Below are 7,477 nucleotides of genomic sequence, written 5' to 3'. Positions count from 1 at the left end.
ATTGTCATGTTCTAATGCAGCATTTCCTGCCAATACTCATATGTGAAGCGTTACCAAAACATGTTAGATATGCCATCATAAGATTATTCTTCTTCTTCCAAGATATTTGTTGCAAGGTGATAGATGTAGCCAAGTTAGATAAGCTGCAATCTGACTTGGTTGTTACACTCTGCTTATTGGAGCAGTATTTCCCCCCTTCTTTCTTCGATGTCATGCTTCACTTAACAGTTCATCTTGTTCGAGAAGTTCGATTATGTGGACCAGTGTACTTCCGGTTGAGTGTGGATATTGTGTCATGAGGTACATGAAAGAGATAGTCGATTGCGATGATCCACACTTGGAGAAGATGGTGAGTTTCTTCTTGGGATAAATTTGTGGATTGACTGAGATGAATTGTTGTCATTAATATATATTTTATTTTTTAGATAATGTGTTGCCATTGGGATATATTTTATTGTTGAGATAATGTGTTGCCATCGGGATATATTTTATTGTTGAGATAATTGCTTGAGATGAATTGTTGTCATTGTGATATATTTTATATTAGTGATAAAAAAAGGAAACTTTGTTCCTGTAAGTGTTGTCTTTTTTTCAAGATTCTTGTATCATTTCCAAGTGGCACAAATTCAATATGTTCTTGCTTTTAAGTTGATGTTGCTTCTTGAAACAAGAAGTTGGGTTGCTTCAGATTTTGTTGGAGTTTAAGGTGATCTGGTTTTGTCTTTTCCTGTTTTTTTGGTCTATATCTATCCTCACGCAAATGTAAATGCAACTAACCCTCTTGAAGGAATTGACTGGTACTTAACATTGGTTCCCTCTTACATTTTTATCATCTTCAAATTAAGCAGCAAACTCAAATTCAGCTTTAGTTCTTTGATCTTCAGATTAATCAGGCACTTCCCATTTTGTGAAAATCTTGTTTTTCTTGTGTCTTGTTGTTGAATTGATTGAGTTAAGCTAATTTTGATTCGTCTGTATGGAAATGTAAATTTTGTGTGCTTTGGATGCGGTGGTGTTTGTTTTGTTTTTCTGGTTAAGGCTATATTGGTGGGTTTGAATGAGGAACAGATGTGTGCAATGTCATGAGAAATGAAGGCTTGTCTTGTCAAGAAATGGGGTGTGTTTTTGGTTTAGTAAGTGCAATTGTCTTCATGCAATTGGGGTAATCTGTAATGAATTTTTATCTGGTGTTATTACAAGATGCAAATGAAATAAGTTCGTACTTTCAAATGAAACATGCCTCTACCAGTACTGATATATTTTATATCTGTCAATTTTTATTTGAAATAGAAAAATCTAATGTATTTTCTTTTTCAAATTTCAGTTTGCAGGATGCATCAAGAACCAATATTACACTCAATGTCAATATGACGAGGTCAGAAGTGAATGGAGTGAATTTGTTTACTCCTATGTAGGTGCTTAGATGGATGGTGTGTGTTGGGATAAATATTTTGTTTGTCATTGTGGATTTTTGGATATACTTTTGGTTTTGTGGATACATTTTTTGGGTTACTTGTAGATTGATGAATATGTAATTGTGGATTCGTGGATATTAATCATATTAGTGTATTAAGTCATATATTGCGAAGTCATATATTGCGAAGTCTTTTTTTAATACACTAATTATATTAGTGTATTAAGTCATATATTAGTGTAATTTATTAATACGCTAATTATATTAGTGTATTAAGTCATATATTACAAAGTCTTTTTTTAACAATTACTTCATCAAAATAAAAAATAATGAAGTGTAACAGGTAAATTACTTCGTTGTTATTTGCAAATTGTTAAGTAACATAATATTAAATACTTCGTCAATAAGAAATCAGACGAAGTCATAGAATTAATTTACTTCAACATTTTTCTGTAAAAACGAAGTTGTTTTGCGCAATTACTTCACCAAAACACAAATTACTGAAGTCTTTCGAACCACTTACTTCGTCACTAAATGCAAATTGTGAAGTAACATAATATAAAATACTTTAACAAATAGGATAAATGCTGAAGTTATAGATAATATTTACTTCGACAAATAGGATAAATTGTGAAGTTGTTTGTGTCTATTACCTCTTCAAAATACATAACTACGAAGTCTTTCAGATGCATTACTTCGTCGATTGTTGTAAATAATGAAGTAAAATATTATAAACTACTTCGCTAAATAGTAATTAAGATGAAGCTATATATAATATATTACTTCATTATTTACAATAATCGATGACGTAAAACACATTTCTTACTTCACTACCGGTCCAATTCTGGACCGGTTTTCCTTCGAAAATCAGCCAAAGACTTCAGTATTTTTCAAACATACAACTTCGGTTATTATACGAAGTAAAAGGTACATCTATTACTTTACGTCCATATACTTCGGCAATTAACTATCTTATTACTTCATTGAATACGCGAAGTAAAAAGCGATTTTTCTACTAGTGAATACATCTAAAAAATATAGATATATTATTTTAACAGTACTCGAAAAAAATTATTAATTATATAAGAATTTTGTGTGTTGATCATTCACCAAAAACCACAAACCTAAACAACCGCTTGATAGGACTCGATTTTACGTATTTTTAGTATTGGTTTTGAGTCGCATTCATGCATCATATTAGTTTATTTTAGTTTAATTATGCATTTTTCTAGCATTATGTAGCATATGACTGATCTCGTATATTTTGTGGTCATTTTGTAGGAATTGAGCCAAAAAGTGGATAGGAATTGAGCAGCTTATTCGAAGTACCTCGCTAGGGCGGCCAAAAGTGACCGCCCCAGCGAGCATTTTAGTCTTGCCGAGGAGTTTTATTCGAAGTACCTCGCTAGGGCGGCCAAAAGTGACCGCCCCAGCGAGTATTTTAGTCTTGCCGAGGAGTTTTATTCGAAGTCTCTCGAAAGTGACCGCCCCAGCGAAACCAAGGACATGGTCGAGAAACTTATTCGAAGTATCTCGCTAGGGCGGACACTTTTGACCGCCCTAGCGAGACGCGAGATTTGGAAAGATTTGTTTCCAAGTTTGTGGACTCTATCAGATACCTAGACCTAATACACGAGATCGGGGCGCCGTTTTTCAGTCGGGGACCATTATTTTCATCACTTTTCTGGGGAGGAAGGCGAGGAGCAAAGGAGATTTCGAAGACCTCGAGATTTCCACGCGTCGTGGCCGTCACCCGTCGTCATCTTTAGTATTTTTATTATTCAGTATTTTATTTCGTACATTGATTGTGGTTTTTGTTATGAATTTCAGTAGCTAAAACTCTAGATTTGTTGGGAATTGAGGGGATCCTACCCCGTACTCGTTGTTTAACATTATTTCTCGACGTTTTTATTAGTGATTTGTTTATGCTATTGTTCTTTCTTGTTTCAATCGAAGTCTAGCTAACTTCCTTTGATTATTTCATGTTGTTAATGATTTCGATAGAATAATTAACAATACGACCAAACAGTATAAACCACGGATTTACAAATTCAGTAGATATACGGAATTGGGTACGTGTCGATAGTGATAGTTCACCCGGATGAAAGCTAGTGGATTCCATAGAATGTAATGCAATCTTGAACTGTTAAATATTTGAGGACACTTGAGTACTGCATGTTTAAGATTAGTATTAATATAGCTCGACAGAGTATATTAATTAGTCTAGGGAATTCCGTCGAATGCAGAAGTAAAAGTCGAGTGTAGTTAGTTAAACACGAGTGGTAGGTGAACTGATAATTTCCCAACAAATTCATTTCTCATTTGATTTAATCCAATTTAATCATTGCTCTCTTGAACACATCTTCTTTGCATTTTAATTATTTTAATTGTTTAATTTACATTATTTTAATAATCAACTCAATTTATCGTCGCTAAAGGAATTTTACTTGAAAATAAAATTAGTGTAACGCAGTCCTTGTGGATCGATACTCGTATTCACTTACGTTTATTATAACTTGACTATCGTGCACTTGCGATATTTAAATCGAGCTTTCAATTATAAAATAAATTTTGGGACTATTTACTGTGCAAGTTTTGCTCGATCAAGTTTTTGGCGCCGTTGCCGGGGACTGTTGATTCACGATTTTTTTTTATTTCTCATTTAAATTCTTTAGTATTACTTATTTTATTGCTATTTGATACTCTCCTTATGTTGCAGATTTTTCTCGTGGTGCATGCGAAGATCACTCGAATTTAATCTTGAGCCTTTTGACCCCGAGATTGAACGCATAGCTAGACGTCGAAGACAACAACAAAGACTCAAAGAACAGATAGAAAGACACGAGCAAGAACGTGGAGAGGAACAGCGTGACAATAGACAAGTTGAGATACCACGTCGCATTCCAATGTTGGATTATGCACAGCCGTCTCTTGATGGAGCACGTCCAAGCATCGTAAGACCAGTCATCCGAGCTAATCAGTTTGAGATCAAGCCAGCTATCATCCAGATGATTCAGAACACTGTTCAATTTGGGGGAAGTGCACTTGACGACCCTAATTCTCATATAGCTGACTTTCTTGAAATTTGTGATACTTTTAAGTTTAATGGCGTGTCTGATGATGCTGTTCGTTTGCGCTTATTTCCATTTTCACTGAAAGATAAAGCTAAGTCGTGGTTAAACTGTTTGCCTGTAGGGTCTATCACTACATGGGAGGATATGGCAAAGGCATTCCTGATCAAGTACTTTCCTCCGTCGAAGACTATGAAGCTTAGAGCCGACATTACTACGTTTGCTCAATATGAGAACGAGTCACTTTACGAGGCATGGGAGCGCTACAAGGACTTGTTGAGGAGATGTCCACACCATGAGCTACCGCTTGGGTTAGTTGTTCAAACTTTCTACTATGGTCTGATTACTCCTAACCGTACTATGATAGATGCTGCTGCATGTGGTAACTTACTGAGAAAGACGGCTGAGGAAGGATATGAGTTATTGGAGGAGATGGCTGCGAGTAGCTATCATCCTCAGTCTGATAGGCAGAGACGAGGTGCTGGAGTTCATCAAGTTAATGATTTGTCTGCGGTTTTAGCACAGTAAGAGTCTTTGAATAGAAAGATTGATGGGATGAGCATGAGTGGGTCGGCTATGCGTCTGCAAGAAATTTTCTGTGATAAGTGTGGGGGTGAGCATGACGTGCAGGATTGCCAAGATGGCAATCCATTTTATGTGCCTGAGGGAGCACCGGTGAAACAAGTGGGATTCCAGAACCGTCCTAGAAATGACCCTTATTCGAATACATACAATCCGGGATGGAGGAATCACCCAAACTTTTCGTGGGGAGGCCAAAACAGCCAAAATCGCCAACAAAGAGGTCCACCATATGGGATGCACCAAGGATTCAAGCCAGAGCCGCCTTGGGAGGAGAAGTCCAATTTAGAGCAAATGATGACTAAATTTATTTCTGCAACAGAGACGAGATTTCAGAATCAAGATGCATCCATAAAGGGGTTAGAGAATCAAATCGGACAATTGGCTAAGTTGATTGCTAATAGGGAGCAAGGAACTTTGCCAAGCAACACAGAAACTAACCCAAGAGAACATGTGAAGGCTGTGGAATTGCGTAGTGGAAAAGCACTCGAGTCTAGTGAAGAAAAGACCAAGCACGGTGGGGATGAGGTGGAAACTCGAGGAGGTAAGTCTTCTAACTCTACATCTACACCTATTGCACAAAATAAAATTGTTATCCCTCCACCTTTCCCTGCAGCAATGAAGAAAGCCCAATTAGATGCACAATTTGGTAAATTTCTTGAGGTATTTAAAAAATTGCATATTAACATTCATTTTGCTGATGCTTTATTGAATATGCCAAGTTATGCAAAATTCTTGAAAGATATCTTAGCGAATAAGCGGAAGCTAGAAGATCATATGACGGTGAATTTGACTGAAAATTGCTCCGCTTTAGTTCAAAACAAGATGCCTCCTAAGCAAAAAGATCCAGGGAGTTTCTCTATACCTTGCATTATTGGTGACATTAATTTTCATAAAGCTCTATGTGATCTTGGTGCGAGTATTAATCTGATGCCTTTTTCTGTATTCAGGAGACTTGGATTAGGTGAACCCAAGCCAACTAGGATGTCGTTGCAGCTGGCTGACAGATCTGTCAAGTATCCACGTGGGATTATCGAAGATGTTTTGGTGAAAGTGGATAAGTTCATTTTCCCTGCAGATTTTGTGATACTTGACATGGAGGAAGATGTAGAGATGCCTTTGATCCTAGGGAGACCATTCCTGGCTACAGGGAAAGCACTGATTGATGTTGAAGAGGGAAAATTGAGACTGAGAGTTGGAGAAGAAGAAATTATTTTTGATGTCTTTAATACTCTCAAGCACACAATGCACAATGATAGTTGTTTTAGTATTGATGTCTTGGATTCTCTCGTTTGTGATTTTATGCAGGATGGATTGAAAGAATCATTGGAGGCTACTCTCACGACTGGAAAGCAGGAGGAAGAGCTAGACGAGGAAAAGATGGAGATGGTAGCTCACTTGAATTCCATTCCACCTTGGAGAAAGCAAGTGAGGCTTAGACTTGAGGAATTGGGAGACAAAAAAGATTTAATGCCTCAAAAGTCAAGCCTAGAGGAGCCACCTACTTTGGAGCTCAAACCACTACCTCCACATCTCAAGTACGTATATTTAGGAGAAAATAATAAATTACCTGTTATTATTTCCTCTTCTTTGACAGATGACATGGAGAGTAAACTCTTGGGAGTCCTTAAGGAGCATAAAGGCGCATTCGCTTGGAAGGTTGCGGACATCAAAGGGATAAGTCCTTCAATTTGCATGCACAAAATTCTGATGGAAGATCAATACTCACCTCTAGCACAACCACAAAGGAGACTCAATCCAAAGATGCAAGAGGTAGTAAAAGCTGAAACGATTAAACTTCTGGATGCAGGTATTATCTATCCTATCTCTGATAGTGCGTGGGTAAGTCCTGTACAATGTGTGCCAAAAAAGGGTGGGATTACTGTTATTACTAATGAAAAAAATGAGTTGATTCCCACTAGAATTGTTACGGGTTGGCGTGTGTGCATAGATTATAGGAAATTGAATGATGCAACCCATAAAGATCAGTTTCCCTTGCCATTTATCGATCAAATGATTGAACGTTTAGCAGGTCATGAATTTTATTGCTTTCTAGATGGATATTCGGGATACAATCAAATCACAATTGCACCTGAGGACCAAGAGAAAACTACTTTCACTTGCCCTTATGGTACTTTTGCGTTTAGGCGTATGCCCTTTGATTTATGCAATGCACCTGCAACATTTCAGAGATGCATGACTGCTATCTTTCATGACATGATTGGAAATGGCCTTGAAATTTTTATGGATGATTTCTCTATTTTTGGCTCCTCATTTAATGAATGTTTAGAGAACTTGAATTTGGTATTAATTAGATGTGAAGAGAGCAATTTGGTGTTGAATTGGGAGAAGTGTCATTTTATGGTTCAAGAGGGAATTGTTTTAGGACACAAGGTATCAGAGAATGGAATGG

General features: G+C 36.9%; 1 non-coding gene across 1 annotated transcript; it reads right to left on the bottom strand.

Annotated features, from left to right (window-relative positions):
- Window positions 1-4,680: 4,680 nt before the first annotated feature.
- On the bottom strand, window positions 4,681-4,787 carry LOC140818915 (small nucleolar RNA R71). The gene has a single exon (XR_012115143.1). It is a non-coding gene; the product is annotated as a small nucleolar RNA R71 (small nucleolar RNA).
- Window positions 4,788-7,477: the final 2,690 nt, after the last annotated feature.

Source organism: Primulina eburnea, chromosome 17, assembly GCF_022965805.1.
Source record: "Primulina eburnea isolate SZY01 chromosome 17, ASM2296580v1, whole genome shotgun sequence".
Lineage (NCBI taxonomy): Eukaryota > Viridiplantae > Streptophyta > Magnoliopsida > Lamiales > Gesneriaceae > Primulina > Primulina eburnea.
Note: the sequence above shows the minus strand (reverse complement) of the source record. Positions and strands in the feature narration are given on the sequence as shown.